Source organism: Dasypus novemcinctus, chromosome 27 (genome assembly GCF_030445035.2).
Source record: "Dasypus novemcinctus isolate mDasNov1 chromosome 27, mDasNov1.1.hap2, whole genome shotgun sequence".
In the NCBI taxonomy this organism is placed as follows: Eukaryota; Metazoa; Chordata; class Mammalia; order Cingulata; family Dasypodidae; genus Dasypus; species Dasypus novemcinctus.
In genome coordinates this window covers 51,808,709-51,828,695 of record NC_080699.1, presented here as the reverse complement: position 1 = coordinate 51,828,695, position 19,987 = coordinate 51,808,709, and the positions used below count along the sequence as shown (strand labels likewise).

At 41.7% G+C, this 19,987-nt stretch overlaps 2 pseudogenes; one reads left to right on the top strand and one right to left on the bottom strand.

Annotated features, from left to right (window-relative positions):
- Positions 1-15,752: 15,752 nt before the first annotated feature.
- Positions 15,753-16,858, top strand: LOC131276294 (guanine nucleotide-binding protein G(s) subunit alpha pseudogene; annotated as a pseudogene).
- Positions 16,859-17,289: 431 nt separating this feature from the next.
- Positions 17,290-18,926, bottom strand: LOC131276259 (ret finger protein-like 4A; annotated as a pseudogene).
- Between the last annotated feature and the right edge of the window lie 1,061 nt (positions 18,927-19,987).

The window sequence follows — 19,987 nt, the reverse complement described above, 5'->3', positions numbered from 1 at the left end:
GGGCTCCCTATGTGGGGGACACCCCTGCATGGCACAGCACTCCTTGCGTGCATCAGCACTGCACGTGGGCCAGCTTCACATGGGTCAAGGAGACCCTGAGATCAATCTGTGGACCTCCCATATGGTGGGCAGACGCTATAACCATTGAGCCAAGTCCAATTCCCTAATCTTACTATTTAAATGTTTAAAGTGATATATCCTATAATTACTTTAGGATGTTGGGACATTTAGGGCATGTTTATTCTCAAATTTATTGTTTCATTGACTCTTGCTCATGAAATAGTAATCCCTAATGTGTTTTGCATTTATTTGTTTTAAGCCCATCTTAAGCAGGGGTTTATATTTTTTTATTCCACCATGTGGATTCAGTTACTGAAAACATCAACCCCAGTGTTTTGAATAAACATCTAATATTTTCCCAAGAATTTCCCAAAAAGATCCATCATCCTGGAATCGCATTAATGCTAATTTCTTGGATTAGGGAATTTTCCATTAAGAAGAAGAAAGGAACAAAATAAGTTTCCCAGCCCACTCAAGGGGCTGTCTTTGGATCTAAGTTGCTGACAATCCTTTTCCAGTTGTAACTTGGGACAGAAATGAACTTGTCTACCTTTCCCTGGGACAGTGATAGAGATTTCCTAGCCCTTTCTTATTGGCTGTTCAGTACTTTGAGTCTCTGGTACTGAAAGGACTCCATATTACAAATCTTACTTATCAAGGTCATATTCCCAACCTCCAGTCCTTGCACACATGTTGGAGAACCAAGACTCAAGTAACTGGAGCTGTTCTGCTCTAACCCCATTTCTCATTCAAGTTCATAACAGCAACTTTCTCCATTCCTGACTGAGTTCCATTGTCCCTCTGACTGAGTTTAGTCATAAGAAAACATGATGAAGGAACTGTTTTAAGTTTGAGAATGAAGAGATATGACAACTAAATGCGATATAACATTTCAGACTTTTGGGGATTTCCCTGAAGGACAGAGATGAAGGAAAATCCTCCTCACAGGAACAATTTTGAGAAGTTAATCTGATTGTTCATTTTGTTTGAAAGGAGAAACAGCTATATGTGTGACTGGATATCATTGACTGGATGGTCAGGACCATGGAAGGAACATGACTGGAAAATCATTGGCAAGAGGCTCTGTGGAAATTTACTGAATGACATTCATGGAATAAAAATATGGAATGTTCTAGGGAGGAGGATGGGAGTGTTGGACACTTCTTCTCTGGTATGGCACTGTATTAGTCTCCTATTGCTGCTGTAACAAATTAGACAGACTGAATGCCCAAAAACAACAGAAATTAATTCTCTCAGTTGGGTGCCCCAGAATTCTGAAAGCAATGTGTAGGCAGGGCCATACTCCCTCTGAAAGCTCTACAGAAAAATCCTTCCTTGCATCTTCCAGCTTCTGTTGGCTCCCACAATCCTTGTCATTCTTTGAATTACAGGTGAATCACTCCAATCACTTCCATCATCACATCATCTTCTTCCCTGTATATCTCTATTTTTCTCCTCTTCTTCTTAATATTTAATCATTGGATTTAGAATATTTTGCATATGAGGCTTATGAAGTGCAGGTTAATTATGGGAACTGCAAGACATAGCAGCCATAAAAGGGAATGAAGTACTGATATGCGTTATAGCATGGATGAACCTTGAAAACGTTATGCTATGTGAAAGTAGCCAGACAAAAAAAAAGAACATACAATTTCTTTTTATCCCCCGCCTTGTGGCTTTTTTTTTGCATGCTGTCTGCTCTCTGTGCCCATTTGCTGTGCATTCTTCTGTCTCTGTATTTATTTTTATTTTATTTCCCCTCCCCCCCTTGAGGCTTGCTGGCTGTCTGCTTGCTGTGTCCATTCACTGCGCTTTTCTGTATTTTTGCTTGTCTCCCTTTTTGTTGTGTCAACTTTCTCAGTTGGCACTCCATGGTGCTTGCAGACCAGGTGGCTCTCCATGGAATGAGGGCAAGCCTGAAATCACAAGGAGGCCCTGGCACATGAACCCAGTGCCTACCATATGGTAGATAAGAGCCCAACTGATTGAGCCACAGCCACTTCCCGAGAACATACACTTTTGATTCCATTCATATGAAATACCCAAAATTGCTAAATTCATAGAGATAGAAAACAAATTGGTGTTGGCTTAAGGAAAGGGAGAATGACTGCTTAATAAGTATGGGCTTTCTATGTGTAATGATGAAAAAGCTACAGAGCTAGAATGTGATAATGGTTGCACAACATCGTGAATGAACTTCATTCCTCCAAACTGTACACTTTTAAATGGTTTAACCAATGGCAAATTTTGCGTTCAATGAATTTTACCAAAACAAAATATATCTTTAGCTTTTATTCCAGAACTGTCTCTTTAATTAGTTACTTCTGTCAGGTTTTGCTTAACACTTTTTGAATGTTTGTTCTTGGCCATTTATACATTTATTATTTTTCCATCTCTCTGATGAATAATATTGCCTCTAAAACATTCTTTTTTTAATTTTTAATTTTTTTAATTGATTTTGTAAAAATATTACATTAAAAAAATATATATGAGGACCCCTTCAACCCCACCACCCCCACCCCACCACTCCCCCCACAGCAACACTCATTCTCATCATCATGACACATCCATTGCCTTTGGTAAGTACATCTCTGGGCACCTCTGCACCTCATGGTCAATGGTCCACATCATGGCCCAGACTCTCCCCCATTCCATCCAGTGGGCCCTGTGAGGATTTACAATGTCCAGTGATTGCCCCTGAAGCACCATCCAGGGCAGCTCCAAGTCCCAAAGATGCCTCCACATCTCGTCTCTTCCTGCCATTCCCCATACCCATTAGCCACCTGTCCACTTTTCCCACTCCAATGCCACCTTTTCTCTGTGGACATTGGATTGGTTGTGTCCATTGCACCTCTATGTCAAGAGGAGGCTCAGATTCCACATGGATACTGGATGCAATCCTCCCGCTTTCAGTTGTAGGCACTCTAGGCTCCATGGTGTGGTGGTTGTCCTTCTTCAACTCCATCTTAGCTGAGTGAGGTGAGTCCAATAAATCAGATTGTAGGTGCTGGAGTCTGTTGAGGCTCAGGGCCTGGCTATCACATTGTCAGTCCAGAGATTCAGATCCCCTAAATATATCTTAAACCCCAACACCAACTATCACTCCAGCACAGTAGCATGAAAGTCTTATGAAGAGAGATACCATCTGAGTCCAGATTCATCACGCATAAACACCAGCTCCAAAGAAGTGCCATCTGACATGGCAGTTAACCCCATCTGCCATGACCATAGCACCCATGGGCCTCTTTAGCCCTCAAAGGAACCAATACCTGGGGGTTGTATCTACTTTATCTGTCTCTTAGACTCTGCTCAGTTGTGCATAAGGGCAATCCTTCTGACGGCCTCCACACTCTTTTTTAGAGACTCGTAGCCATATAAACTCATTTCTCCTTTCCATTTCCCCCTTACATTAGGTCAAACAGCATTTTAAAGTCATGTTATTTTATGTAGACATGGATATTCTGCTGATGCGCATTGAACCTTCCATTCAAGGTCATTCTCCAGTTGCATCATCAGTTGGTAGTTGATAGTGGTCCCTCGGTGCCAGGGAGGCTCATCCCCGGGTGTCATGTCCCACGCTGGGGGGAAGGCATTGCATTTACATGCTGAGTTTGGCTTCGAGACTGGCCACATTTGAGTAACATGAAGGCTGTCAGGAGGAAATTCCCAGGCACAATGCTGCTCTATGCCTTGTTCTTATTTCAGGCATATCAGCTCACAAGCATAGTCATTAGCATCAGGGGCTCACTGTTGGACCCTCATTCCTTCCCGGTCCTTGCCGCTGCACCTGGAAGACTGTCACTGCTCCCCTAGGGACCATGACAGAGCACCACCGGCCAGGAACCCAGTACCCCCCCAGCTGTAGTTTTTAATTGTTGCCACTATGAGTATATCTAAACATTACCAGGCACCCTGTCAGCCATATATCACCTGTCAATAGTACCCTATACCAGTATTCCTCCGTTGCCATTGTTGAACCACTCTGTGATCCAGAACATCCTGAAAATTGAAGCCCAATATAATGTCAGGATCCCTTACTAGCAAAATGGCATATAGTGATGGGTTTAAAGGTTAGATATAGAATACGTGTTGACTTGGAAAAAATTCTACATCCTATCTTCTTCTTTTTTTTTCTCCCCTAATTATTGAACTTCTCTTAACAAGAGCCCTAGACCACAGCAATTCATATATATAATATATAGCACTCCCACACATTCACCACAAAACCTTTTCCCTTCCACACTATACTCTTATACCCTACTCACATCATATTTACTTAAAGTGATGTACAGAGTCTGAGACAATAGCTTTCAAACAAGGTGACATCTGTGCTTACATTGTGGTGCTTACTTTAGGATACACAGTTTTCTAATTTTTTAGTTATCCTATGTTTTACATTATCAGTCTGTCATCTCCAATATGTTATGGTGTAATATTACATGTTTTATATCCATCCTTGTGTACTCTTGCAAAACTCCTCTCTTACCCCCCATTTACCTTGGTTCCACACATTTAACATCCATTTTCCCATCCACCTTGGTGCCCACAGTGACAGCCAACCTCTGTTTCCCGAGGAGCCACATCCAGAGATAGTTGGAATAGTGTTCAGGGCCTAACTTGCTCAACTGCCCCAATGCCCTGGGAGCCACCCTTTCTCTCAAGAGATACAGTTCCCTCTATTTGATGGCATTAGTCCTCCCCAGGATGTGGATCCACCCCCACTCTCACTACTTGGGTCTCTACCCCATGGTGCCACCCACTCTGGCAAAATGAGCATTCAGACATTCCCCAGGAGCCCGTCCCACATCGGACCATCCCCTCCGAGCATTCTAAACAGGTAACCCTCTTAATTATATTTTGATACGATTTTCTCGGCATTTTACTCTCCACCAACACCTGACACTCTCCTATGTTCATATGCTACCCCTCCCTCCCCCCACTTTTGGGCAATATTACCCATCCGCCCATCCGCAGCCACCCTCAAACCCGCAAAGCCCCACCCAAAGGCAACCCCTTGCCCCCATTTTATCTCTTCTTTGTGTTCATACTTACCACCAGCTCGTCATAAATTCCACCCCTGCAGACATTGGCTCACATCCTTCCTCCACCCCCCGATTTCCTGTAAGCCTATCGTTCAGTCTCTTGCTCTCTGAGGCAGCTTGCTTATTTCATATCATTGAGGTCATGTAGTATTTGTCCTTCAATGCCTGGGTTGCTTCACTCAACATAAGGTTCTCAAGATTCATCCATGTTATCACGTGTGTTTGTAGTGTATTTGTTCTTACAGCCGAGTAGTATTCCATTGTGTGTATATACCACATTTTATTGATCCACTCATCTGTAGATGGGCATTTGGGTTGATTCCAACTTTTGGTGATAGTGAACAATGCTGCTATGAACATTGGTGTACATATATCGGTTTGTGTCCTTGTTTTCAGTTCTGCTGGGTATACACCCAGCAGTGGTATTGCTGGGTCATATGGCAAATCTATGGCTAGTTTTTTGAGAAACTGCCATACTGTCCTCCAGAATGGTTGGATCCTTCTGCATTCCCACCAACAGTGGATGAGTGTTCTCCTTTCTTCACATCCTCTCCAGCATTTGTATTCTTCTGTTTTTTTCATAGCTGCCAATCTTATGGGTGTAAGATGGTATCTCATTGTAGTTTTGATTTGCATTTCCCTGATAGCTAGAGATTTGGAGCATATTTTCATGTGTTTTTTAGTCATTTGTATTTCTTCTTTGGAGAAGTGTCTGTTTAAATCTTTTTCCCATTTTTTAAATGGGTTGTTTATCTTTTTATTTTCAAGATATAGGAGTTCTTTATATATGCAAGTTATAAGTTTCTTATCAGATATATGGTTGCCAAATATTTTCTCCCACTGTGTGGGCTCCCTTTTTACTTTCTTGACAAACTCCTTTGAGGTGCAGAAGGCTTTAATTTTGAGGAAGTCCCATTTATCTATTAGTTCTTTTGCTACTCGTGCTTTTGGTATGATATTCATGAATCCATTTCCTATTACAGGGTCCTGTAGATGTTTCCCTACACTGCTTTCTAAGGTTTTTATGGTCTTGGCTCTTATATTTAGGTCTTTGATCCATCTTGAGTTGATCTGTGTATAAGGTGTGAGATGGTAATCCTCTTTCATTCTTCTACATATGGCTATCCAGTTCTCCAGACACCATTTGTTGAATAGGCCACTCTCTCCCAGTTGAGAGGGTTTGGTGGCTTTATCGAATATTATGTGGCTATATATGTGAGGTTCTATATCAGAGCTTTCAATTCAATTCCATTGGTCTGTGTGTCTCTCCTTATGCCAATACCATGCTGTTTTCACCACCGTAGCTTTGTAGTATGTTTTGAAGTCAGGTAGTGTGATTCCTCCGATTTTGTTTTTTTTTTTTTTTCAGTATGTCTTTGGCTATTCGGGGTCTCTTTCCTTTCCAAATAAATTTCATAGTTAGTTTTTCTAGTTCCTTAAAGAAGACTGTGTTGATTTTTATTGGGATTGCATTGAATGTATAGATCAGTTTTGGTAGGATAGACATCTTAATAATATTCAGTCTTCCTATCCATGAACAAGGAATAGTCTTCCATTTATTTAGGTCTTCTTTGATTTCCTTGAACAGTCTTGTATAGTTCTCGGTGTATAAGTTTTTTACCTCTTTAGTTAAATTTATGCCTAAGTAATTGATTTTTTTATTTACTATTGTGAATGGTATTTGTTTCTTGATTTCCTCCTGATCTTGCTCATTATTGGTGTACAGAAATGCTACTGATTTTTTGCGCATTGATCTTATAACCTGAGACTTTACTAAACTCATTTATGAGTTCTAGAAGCTTTGTTGTAGATCTCTCAGGGCTTTCTATGTATAGGATCATGTCATCTGCAAATAATGAAATTTTGACTTCTTCCTTTCCAATTTGAATGCCTTTTATATCTGGTTCTTGCCTCAGTGCTCGAGCAAGTACTTCTAAGACAATGTTAAATAGGAGTGGAGACAATGGGCATCCTTGTCTTGTTCCTGAGTTTTGAGGGAAGGATTCTAGGATTTCTCCATTGTAAACAATGTTGGCTTTAGGTTTTTCGTATATACTCTTTATCATGTTCAAAAAATTTCCTTGTATTCCAATCTTTTGGAGTGTTTTTATCAAGAAGGGGTGCTGTATTTTGTCAAATGCTTTTTCTGCATCTATAGATATAATCATGTGATTTTTTTCCTTCAATCTGTTTATATGGTGTATTACGTTGATTGATTTTCTTATGTTGAACCATCCTTGCATACCTGGGATGAATCCCACTTGGTCATGGTGTATAATTTGTTTAATGTGTTGTTGAATATGATTAGCAAGTATTTTGTTAAGTATTTTTGTGTCTAGGTTCATTAGAGAAATTGGTCTGTAATTTTCCTTTCTTGTGGTGTCTTTGTTTGGCTTTGGTACTAGGGTAATGTTGGCATCATAGAAGGAGTTCAGCAATGTTCTTTCTGTTTCGGTTTCTTGGAAGAGTTTCAGCAGGATTGGTGTTAGTTCTCTCTGGAATGTTTTGTAAAATTCACCTGTGAAGCTATCTGGCCTGGGTTCTTCTTAGTTGGGAGATTTTTAATGACTGATTCTATCTCTTTGCTTGTGATTGGTTTGTTAAGATCATCAATTTCTTCTTTTGTCAATATGGGCTGCTTATGTGTTTCTAGGAATTTGTCCATTTCCTCCCAATTGTCATTTTTGTTGGAATATAGTTTTTCAAAGTATCCTCTTATGATAGTCTTTTTTTCTGTGGGGTCAGTGGTGATATTGCCTTTCTCATTTCCTATTTTGTGTATTTGCATCTTCTCTCTTTTTTTCTTTGTTAGTCTCGCTAAAGGTTTGTCAATTTTGTTGATCTTCTCAAAAAACCCGCTCTTGGTCTTGTTTACCTTTTCAAGTGCTTTCTTATTTTCTATTTCATTTAGTTCTGCTCTTATCTTTGTTATTTCCTTCCTTCTTCTTCCTGTTGGGTTACTTTGTTGTTGTTTTTCTAATTCCTTCAAATGTGCATTTAGTTCTTCAATTTTCCCTCTTTCTTCTTTTTTGATATATGAATTTATGGCTATAAATTTTCCTCTCAGTACTGCTTTTGCTGCATCCCATAAATTTTGGTATGTTATGTTATCATTATCATTTGATTCAAAGTAGTCATTGATTTCTTTTGAGATTTCCTCTTTGACCCACTGTTTTTCTAAGAGTGTGCTGTTTAATTTCCAAATCGTGGTGTGAAACCTGGGCTTCTGTCCCTTGCAAATATCCAGCTTGACTCCACTGTGGTCAGAGATATTGTTTTGTATGATTTCAATCTTTCTGAATTCATTTAGCCTTTCTTTGTGGCCTAGCATATGGTCTATCTTGGAGAATGATCCATGTGCACTTGAGAAGAAAGTATATGCTGCTGTGTTTGGGTGTAATGATATATATATGTCTATTAGATCCAGCTCCTCTAATATACTGTTCAAAAGTTTTGTTTCTTTAGTGATTTTCTTTTGAGATGTTCTGTCCAGAGTTGATAGTGGTGTATTAAGATCCCCCACTATAATTGTAGATGCATCTATTTTTCCACTTAGTTTTTCCAGCGTTTGCCTCACGTATTTAGAGGTGCCTTTGTTAGGAGCATAAATATTTATGATTGTTCGATCTTCTTGACAGATTTTCCCTTTCACTAAAATGTAGTATCCTTATTTGTCTCTCACAATTGTTTCACCTTTAAAATCTATTTTGTCTGATATTAATATAGGTACTCCTGCCTTTTTTTGGTTATTGTTTGCTTGTGTGATTGTTTTCCAGCCATTCACTTTCAATCTCCATGCATCTCTGGGTCTAAGATGTGTCTCTTGTAGACAGCATACGGATGGGGCATATTTCCTTATCCAATGTCCCAGTCTGAATCTTTTGATAGGTGAGTTTAATCTGTTGACATTCAGTGTTATTACTTTCAAGGAATTATTTGTGTTAGCCATATTTTGATTGGATTTGTGTTTGTCATATTTTGTTTGTATTTTTTTCCCTTCTCTTTTTGTCTTTTTTTGTTTTTGTTGCTCTTATTCTCTCCTCCAATTTTGTCTGTCCTGTTTTTTCCTTTCTTCCTGCAGAACTCCCTTTAGAATTTCTTGAAGGGGAGGTTTCTTGTTGGCATACTCTTTCAGTTTCTGTTTGTCTGCGAATATTTTGAACTCTCCATCATATTTGAATGCTAGTTTAGCTGGATAGAATATTCTTGGTTGGAAATTTTTTCCCTTAATACCTTGACTATATCATACCACTGCCTTCTTGCCTCCATGGTTTCAGATGAGAAATCAGCACTTAATCTAATGGAGCTTCCCTTGTATGTGATGGTTTTCTTTTCTCTTGCTGCTTTTAGGATTTTCTCTTTGTCTTGAGCATTGGATAATTTGACAAGTATATGTCTTGGGGTGGGCCTGTTGGGGTTTATGACTAGTGGAGTGTGCTGTGCTTCTTGGATATGTACATCTGTCTCTTTCAGTAGATTTGGGAAGTTTTCAGCCATTATTTCCTGCAACACTCCTTCTGACCCCTTTCCCTTCTCTTCTCCTTCTGGAATGCCTATAATACGTATGTTTGAGTGTTTTGCATTGTCATTCAGGTCCCTGAGTCCTAGCTGGATTTTTTCTATCTTTTTATCGACCCCTTCTACTATCTGTTTGATTTCTGATGTACTGTCTTCCACATCACTAATTCTCTGCTCTGCCTCTTCTAGTCTGCTGATATCTGCTGCAAGTGTATTTTTGATTTCTTGCACTGTGGTGTTCATTCCCATCATATCTGTTATCTTTTTGCGTATGTCTGCAATTTCCCCTCCAAGTGATGACTTCATGTTGTTAACCTCTTTCATTACTTCATCAAATTTGTCGGTGATAAATGTTCTGAGATCTTTCATTGCTTGTGCAAAGTTCTGCTCCCCTTCCTGATTTTTTGTTTGTTGATTGGATTCAGCCATGATTTCCTGATTACTGACTGGTTTGGTTTGTAGATTTTTGTTCCTTTCTGGTCATTATTTAATCTTGACGGATTTAATCAGTTCCTTAACTTCTTTGTCTACTCTTGAGATTAATTAGCTGTTGTTTTTGCATAAGTGTTATATCTTCTCTTTGTCACTTTGTTCTTCTTATTCTAATTTCTTGTTGTTGGTTAAGTTCACTTTAAAGGAAAGTATTAGTGCCGGGGAAAGGCAATTGTGTAAGCAAGGGAAAAGTGTAAAATAGTATTGGTGATATATGTTATCAAAGTAAGAATATGAGATCTGGGAGGATGGAGGTTAGATTCATGTAAATTGTGTAGAGTTATAGCAGTAGGTAGAGTACCTATTATGAGGTAGATGATTGAATATGGGAGGAATATGGTATGAGCTAAAAAGCTATTGTTTTGTGAGAGAGGAAAAAAGAAAATAAAGGTAATAGTTTCAAGAGTGGATAACAGACAGAAAACAAAACAAAGGTATTAGAAATTAAGACTTAGACACTTCGTGGATCAAAGAAAGGGAGGTGGGAGGTGGAATATAGGAGAGACAGTAGATGATGGCGGATATCAAGATGTAGGGGAAAGAGGATAGTGTAGGTAGCCTAAATCAGTTCACACAGAAATGAGGCAGTGGAGGATGAGAAAACCCCAGCAAATGTGAGGTGTTTCCTGCCACACCTATTTATAATTGAGTTAAAATAAAATAAATAGAATATGAGGGACATGAGGGGGAGAGAAAACAGAAAAAGGGAAAAAATAAAAAAATAAAAATAAATAAAAATAAAAGGGGGGAAGAGAAGAAAGGAGGAAAGGAAAAGGGGGTGGGCAAAGGGTGGGGAACAGGTAGGGGAAAGAAAAAAAACAGATATACACAAACCACAATTAATACACCAACTACACAAGAATAACCACAAAAAAAACCTAAATAACTGAATAAAAAAAAGACTTTGGGGGATGCGCTGTGAGAAAAGGGTAGGGGATAATGCGGTGTTAGCAATAAGGACATTAAAAAAAGTAAAAAATAAGACAAAATGAAAATAAAAACAAAACAAAACAAAATGAAACAATAAAGAAAAAACACCATCGTTGAAGGCTAGGGCATTCAAGGACCTCAGATGGACCTCAGGGCGTGATGGATTCAGGGGTGGAAAGTCTGAGATATTAAAGACTCAAGAGGTGTGATTCTCTGGGGTGTGGGCCACCAGAGTTTAGGGGATTCAGACCAGGCAACCTCCAATCTGGTCAACAGGAAGACTAGGAGCCCCGTAGTGTAACACAGCCCTCAGGGATCCCCACAGCTGGGCACCAGCCCAATGGGGGAAGTCAGATCCGCAAACTCTATATTATGTCTGAACCCTGCAATTCACTTAGTTAGTAGGGCTCATTAATGTTGGTACATCGTCACTTCAGCTTTTGGACAGCTCCTGCCCTGTGCTTCCAGAACACTGCTACTTGAGGGTGCCTTTACACCGCAGCCACTTTACTGGCACAGCTCCGAAGCCTGGCCTGTGACGCCGAAAACAGATTCCAAAACCGAAATTCCCAAGCTTCGCAAAATATTCCCTAATTGGCTTCCAGACATGTCCCCCTCCCTCGCCGCACCCTGAAACAACTTCCCAATTACGTCCCTTTATTGCCTACAGCCTAATTCGGTTGCAGATCGGCAGTCGGTCTTGTGGGGGCGGGGCTTCAGGTGGCAGCGCTATTATTTGTGTCCGCAATCAAAAATTTCCCCCGCTTCACAACAAAACACCGTCTATCTTCCCAAATCGATCCGCAAAGGCGACCCGTCCCATCAACCCGCCAATAGCCCCCCCAGGACTCGTGAACTCCCCAGCACCACAGAGCCACCAAAAAGCTGAGCCGCTATGCGGCACTGCGGTTCCCCCCACCCCCAAGAGGGAGGAACCCGTGTGCGGGTCTCACCTCCGGGCAATAGAACCCAAATTATATCTTATAGACTGATCCTCTCCGTTACCTTTCCACCAAATCGATGTCCAGACACTTCCTGCCCTGCAAAAATCCCGAAAAAAACCTCGCCTCGGAGAACCTCCAGCCGCACCCAGCCGTTTCTTCCCAGGAGAGATCGCAAGGCAAGTTCTCTCAGCGACATCTTGCTTCCGCCCCCCTACAACATTCTTATGTTGATAGTGTGTAAGGAATATGTGTGTGTGTGTATATATATATATATAATTTACTTTTCGTCAGTAGATCTTTGTAATTAAATTATGTCATGTATATTTATAATAGCTGTATTATGTTTCTTTGTGATATATTCTTCTTACCTTATTTTGGGTTGTTTCTATAGTTTTAGAATTCTTTTTAAATTCCTCTCTAGGATTTATGAGGCCTGCCCATTTTTGTTCATTATTGATTGTTCTAGGGATTTAAAGGTCTGTGTCATGAGAAGGAGGGTGCCACATGGGAGAAGTAAGGAATGAAAGATTGCTCATATGAGATGCTACCAGGAGGATACTTGATACCAAACAGTTATATTTCTACATCACGTGAAGTATGTGGTTTATCTACATAGGGGAGCACAGGTGAGGGAAATTTAAGATAAACTTTGTCATAATGGAGAAAATTTGTCTTTTCAATTCTGGATATTATACTGGTATTTATATTTTTTCTATTGTTTAAACACACAATTTTGCTTTGACAAGAAGGTACTCTTTCCCTATCATTTTGAAAATTACACAATTTGGATATGTGCCAATGTTTAATTTATAACCTCCACAATATATTCAGTTGTTGTTACAAAAATTAAAAGAAAAATATTTGGAAATTGAGCTGAGAATTCAGGATGTTTTTATAGAAATGTAAATATAAACATAAAACAAGAGAATAACCATTCATACTATTTAGTATTCAAAATGCAATTTATTTTTTTCCTGACATACAAGTATTTATACATGTAGCAACTTCACCAATATTGTTAATGAATCTCTCTATTTAATTAGTTTTTAAATATACTTTTCAGTTTTTTATTTTTTGAAGAAACTTAGATTACATAAATGTTACAAAAAATATAGGGGATTCACATATGTCCCGCTCCTTAGCTCTCCCACATTTTCCCACATCAACATCATTCTTTACTACTGTGGTACATTTGCCACAATTGAACACATCTTGGAACATTGCCACTAAGTGATGATTATAGTTTACATTGTAATTTACCCTCTCTTCAGTTCATTTTTGCATGTTATTATAAAATATACAATGATCTGTATCTGTCAGTGCAATGTCATTCAAGATAAATTCCAAGTCCTGAAAATGCCCCCAAATTATGCCTATTTTTCCCTCTTCCTCCCCTTGGAACCTTCATCAGCCACTGCCTCCACATCTATGATAAAACTACTTCTATTGCTAGGATCAAATATCTGCAGTAGAACAACTGTAAGTCTACTCTAGTCCATTGTCCATTCCCCAATCCTGAGGATTCTGTGATGGTGATGCCCACTCCACCTCTAATTGAGAGGGGACTTAGAACCTATGGGGCAGATGGATGGGATCTTCATGCTTGCACCTGCAGATTCTCTCTGTTCCTTGAGATGGCCATTGTCAGACTTCATCTCCTTGTTAGTTGTCCTGGGTGAGTCCAGTGAACTGGAGAGTAGATGTTGCAAGTCTGTTGAGATTCAGGGCCCAATTGGCACATGAATAGCCCAGATTTAAGTCTCCTGGATATACAACTATCGACTCTAGTATTAATTATAGGTTCAACTAGAGGGACAGTATAGTCACGTGTAGGGAAACCACAACTTGCTCCAACTCTGTCACAGTGGGAAGCATAAATTCCAAAGTAGTGCCTACTGGCAGGGCACCAAACTCCTGAGCTGTCTGCCCTGCCTATAGTGTCTGGATGTCTCCAGAGCCCTCAGGAGCCCTTTTATTTGTGGTAATATTTACTTCAACAGTCAATGAGTATCTGCTGAGACATACATAAGCACAACCTCTGAAATGACCTCCAGAATCATTTTGAAGTTTCTTAGCCTTATGAACTCACTTGTCTTTCCTCTTCCCTCTTCTTGTCAAGGTCTTTTTCCAGTTGTATTGCCAATTGGTGACTGGTAATACTCCCTCTGTGCCAGGGAGGCTTATCCTTGGGAATCATGTTCCATGCTGGGGGAAAGGTAATGCTTTTAGATGCTGAGTTTTGGCTTAGAGACAAGCCACATTTGAGCTAAAAGGAGGCTCTCAGGAGGTAACTCTTAGGCACCCTATAATAATATGATAAGATTCAATTTCAAAAGTTTCATAAGTACAGTCATCACAGTCAAGGACACGTAAATGGTCCATCCTTCACTAATCACTCAGGGGATTCTTGCTGTCCCATTAGAGAATGTGGCAGAGCTCCCCAGGATGGGAATTTGATATTTCTTTAGTTATTGTTTGGATCTCCACCCACTGTGACAATGCCCCATGAACACTTGAAGGCATTCATATTCCTTGTAGGTATGGCCCAGGTGAACTTCCTCCAGTGCAACCCCGTGTCTGACACTGCACATCCATGATCCTCCCCATCACAGTTGCAACCCTTCTGTGATACAAAACTTCTTCAAAATTGAAGCCAACATTATAGCCAAATACAACTAATATGAAAATGATATAATAATGATGGTTTTAAAAATAAATAAAATACAAAAAAAAAGTTTGAAATAAAAAATATAACTTAAAAATTTTCCTATTATGTCTTTCACCACTGTAAGATCTGTGGTCTTCGATGTGACATCTTCTTCCATGTATTCACCCAATGTCTTATTTTTTTTTCATTTGTCTTCAAAGAAGCTATAAGTTACAGAAAAGTCATGTACAGAATACGAGTGATTCCCATATACCCAATGTCCTCTCCCTTTTCCCCTTTCCCCTATGAATAACATTTTACATGCGGATGGTACATGTATTACAATTGATGTACAAATATTGAAACATTGTTACTCACCATGGTCGATGATTTATGTTGTGGTTTATATTTTGGACTGTACGCTTTTATAGATTTGGTGATTTTGATGTGGTCTATGTAGAACAATTCCATTGCCCCAGAATGCCCCGTGTTCCATCTATTCTTTTCCCTCCCTCTCCCCTTGTGACTCATGGTCACCACCAAGATTAGCTCAGTGAAGCGCCATGGTCATCGTTATTTACAAGTACATTGAGGGCTTGACCTACTGGCCTGTCCTCCCCATTAGGCCCTACCTATGCCCTCAAGAGACTCCCGCCCCTCTGGCTGCGATCATTGCATTCAAAGAGAATAACCATATGTTCAGAGAATAACCACCCACAACATTTAGTATATAAAGTGAAATTTATTTTCCAATTAAAACTTTGAGCCTCCCCCGCTCCCCCCGCCCGCCGCCGCACCTTTGGGTCGGGGCGGTGGCGGGGCCGCGGCGGAGGCAGTAGGAGCAGGGCGGCAGCTCCCGCGGCTTCTGCCCCAGTCCGCCTCGGACCCGCGGCGGCCGCCTTCAGCCTCTCGGCCTTGGCTCGCGGGGCGGGAAGCTGCGCGCGCTTCTCGGCTCCCACGGACTCCGCACACTCCCCGGCGTCCGCCCGCGGCCCGCAGTCAGCCCCTTGCGCTCCTCGCCAGCAGCCAAGCCCGCCCCGGCCAGCCCGGCCCGGCCCGCCCGGCCCTGCCCCGGCCCGCGCGAGGCCTCGGAAACAGCAAGGCCGAGGACGAGCGCAACGAGGAGAAGGCGCAGCGCGCGGCCACGAGAAGATGGAGAAGCTGCTGCAGCAGGACGAGCAGGTCGACGGGCCCGGCCCGCCTGCAGCGGCTGGGTGCTGGAGAATGTGGTAGAAGCACCATCGTGAAGCAAATGAGGATCCTGCCTGTTAATGGGCTTAATGGAGAGGGCGCCGAAGAGGACCCGCAGGCTGCAAGCAGCCAACAGCGGTGGCGAGAAGGCTACGAAAGCGCAGGACGTGGAGAACAACCTGAAAGAGGCCGCTGAGACCCTCGTGGCCGCCGTGACAACCTGGAGCCGCGCGTGGAGCTGGCCAAGCCCGAGAGCCAGCGCGGCGGGGACCGCACCCTGAGCATGGTGCACGCGCCTGCCTTGATTTCCCTCCCGAGCGCGCCAGGGCTCTGCGGGAGGAGGAGGGCGCGCCTGCCACCAGCGCGCCAGTGGGTGCCCGCTGACTGCCTGCGCCCAGGACTGCGTGGACGAGACTGATGTCGTCAAGCAGGCCCACTCGTGCCCAGCGACCAGCGCCTGCCTCGCGGCCGCGTCCTGACTTGTGGAGTCTTTGAGACCAAATTCCAGGTGGACAAAGTCGGCTTGGCTGTGGTCGATGTGGGCGGCCAGCGCGAGGACCAAGCGGGCCCGCCCCGCGCTGCGCGGCCATCACTTTGGCGTAGCCAGCGGCAGCTGCGACGTGGCCCTTCGGGAGGACAGCCCGGCAGCCGCGGCCGCGGCCCTGCACCTCTCCAAGGGCGTCTGGAACAGCGGGCGGCTGCGCACGGTCTCTGCGATTCTGTTCCTCAACCAGCGAGACCTGCTTGCTGAGAAAGGCCTTGCTGGAAAATCAAAGATCGAGGACTGCTGTCCAGCATTTGCTCGCTACGCTGCTCCTGAGGATGCTGCTTCCCAAGCCCGGAGAGGACCCACGCGTGACCCGGGCCAAGTGCTTCATCCGCGACGAATTCCTGAGAATCAGCACTGCCATGGAGACGGGCGCACGGCTGCTTCCCCGCTTCACCTGCGCTGTGGCCGCCGGAACATTCGCCGCGTGTTCAGCGACTGCGAGACGTCACCAGCCACGCGCCGTCGTCAGGACGAGCTGCTCTAAGGGCAGCCCCTAAACTTAATTAAAGCCTTAAGCACAATTAATTAAAAGTGAGACGTAATTGTCCACGCAGTTAATCACCCACCATATGGCATGATTAACAAAGCAACTTTTCCTTTCCCGAGTGATTTTGCAAAACCCCCTTTTCCCTTCACCTAAAAGCAAAAGACAAAAAGGCCACAAAAGTTCCCTCTCACTTTCGGTAATAAATAAATAAATAAATAAATAAATATTGTTTTGTGCACCATTAAAAAAGTCAGAATAAAAATTAAATGTGGGCAAGGAAAAAGAAAACTTCTTTGAGTTCATGAAACATAAGTTTTCCAAATTTCTTTTTTATTGCATTTATAATGTGTGTTCCATGTAGAAAAGGCCACAAGTATTAGCACAAACGAATGCTTAATAAATGTTTTCATTGTCTTGGCTTGATTGGTCTATCTTGGGTTGTGCTGGAAGAATGGAATGTGTGGATTTACTACAGGACAAATACTCAGGGAGCCCTTATCACCATTGCTTAAAACTGAAGGAGAAAAGAAGGGGCGCAGTGGCTCTGAAACTGGAATGTTGCTGAATGTAAAGGTATGGGATCCATCAGTGATGTCTCAAAAAGAAAGGTTTCCAATATTCATATCCAGGAAAATGCCCACTCGGTGTAACCAGGTGTTCACCCAGACTGCAGTGTGTGGCTTAGTGCTGGCTGAGAAAACATTTCCATCTCTCAAGCCCAGAGTCCAGAAGCCATAATCCGAAGACCAAAGAACAGTTCCCTTTCGGTTAACAGATTCCTTACAAACACCCAGATCCCATTCTGTGCTTGTTCCCATCTCCACCTCCCAGTAGTGGCGGCCCGACGTGAACCCGGAAGAGCCAAGAACGCACACTGCATAGCTGAACCTCTCAGCACGTTCTTCACGATTCTGTTTGTTATGTCCACACCGGACTCTCCTCAGGTCCTCAGAAATGATGAGGAGGTTATTGGCTGAGTCTACATCCAAGGTCATATCCACCGTGGAAGACAATAAGACAGTTAGTGAAAGGACAGACTATAAACCCTCCACATTCTACTGCAAGTGCCCAAATACAGGGTTGAATTCTGTTCCTTTAATTCCTTTTTCACTAAAGAAAATTTTTTTAGGAAATTCATCTAGCACTGTTGACGAGTTTAAAATATCCTGTTTTATGGCAGAATGGGTCTTTCATTCACAGTAAGGATTCTGTTTGTATTCAACTATGTGGTTATTTGATTATTCTTTTTAATGCATAAGATCCCTGAAGGCGGGTACCATCACAGTTGTTTGTTCTCAAATTATAGACAGCATTAAGGAAGAAAAAGTATTCTATTTATTGTAAAATAATGTTCAAATATTAAACTTTCTTTTCTCTTTGCTGTTAGATTCCCAGTTCACCTTGGTGGCTGGGGAGTTGCATGTACACTTTAAAATTGCTATGGTTTTATCAAAATTAAGAGTTAATGTTAGGAAGCCGGAGGCAATGGATTACTTCTGCCTCACTGTTATTCAACATTCAAAGTACTCATCAGCCAGCTGTGGCTACTGTTTTGGACAACACAGTTCTAGGGCATGAACAAAATATATTTTCTTTGAAATATCCAGTGTAGTTGAATCTAATCTACACTCAGAGGTGAGAACAACTGATGTTTGTGGCACATAGAAATTGTAGGTGTCAGAATTGAACTAATGCCCATATTTAATATTGAACCTTTTGAGTAGTTGTTTATTCCAGGGTCCATTGTGGGAAGTTATACAGATTCCTTACCTTGGAACTTTAGTATCTTTGGGTTCATCTGTAGAATAGTTTTCAGTTGAGGCTCCAGTTCTCAGACCTTGGAAACCAGCTCCTGCAACTGGCAAATGTGTCTGATGTCATTCTTCTGTGAGACCACAGGGCAGGAGGGGCACAATAAACCCTCCAGATGGGGCTCCTTCTGCAGTGAATTGGTGCAGTGCAGGCAGCAGACATATCCACATTTTAGGTACACTGGGTTTTCAAGGTAAGTCATGCAGATAGGACATCTGCTTGCCTTTTTAAATTGTTCAGCCATGCCCAATTTCCGGGTAAAATCTACACGAGAACGGAGTTTACAGAATCGAAGGACCCAGATGTTTTCTTGTTTACATTCATAGAGTTGTCATGTGCCTTCTATGTGCAATCATTAACACCACATAAGGCAAGTGAAATATACATACAAATATAAAACTCATGTCCTTGAACTTCTGATATTTGGAATCTAGTTGGAATGAAGAATATAATTCATTATCTGGCATTAAATTGAAGTCATGGAAGGATCTAGACCTGGGGTGTCTAATATGATAGACACAAAACTCATGTGGTTCATGAGCACCTGAAAATTCACTTGATCTAAATTGAGCTGTGCAGTGAATGCAAAATACAGACTGGAAGTTTAAGACGCACTAACAAAAAGAGAATGTAAACTCTCTAATAACTGTTTGTAATCAATTACATATTGAAATAATTGTAACTAGAATATTAAATGAATTGGGCATGTTTCTTTTTTACTTTATTAAGGTGGCTATTAGAAAATTTCTAATTACATATGTGGGTTACTCTATATTTCTATTGACTAGTGCTGTTCTAACCCAGAGATCAACCAACTACTCTACCAGCTGGTGTGTCCTGGATGTAGCAGAAACCCACAGCAACAGCTGAGAAGTTCAAGTCAATGGAGAAACTCAATTCACCATCTGCTAGAATTGTCTAAGCTATCATGTGATAAAGAAAACCAAGACTATATCATTTCTTCTGCCTGAATATTGAAAATCAAGGTTCTGTCTACTATTCCTAGAGCAGTGGGACCAAGAGTCCCAAATCACAGATTGTGGGTGGCATTGAGTTGGCCTCAGACAACACTTGCAGAAATAATAAATTATCAATTTCCTGGTGCTTGCTCTCTCATATCTGCCATTTGCTGAAATTTGAGAAATAGAATTGAAATTAGATAGGATGGCACTCACCACTCCTCCACTAGATTCTCCTCTGGCTACAGCTGCTTCCTCTGTCAGCTCAGTTCTGAACTGAAAAGCACTGACAGTGCCTCTTCCCACTTTATATCCTGCATCTCATCTTGATTTAATCAAGTTTTGATTTAATTAT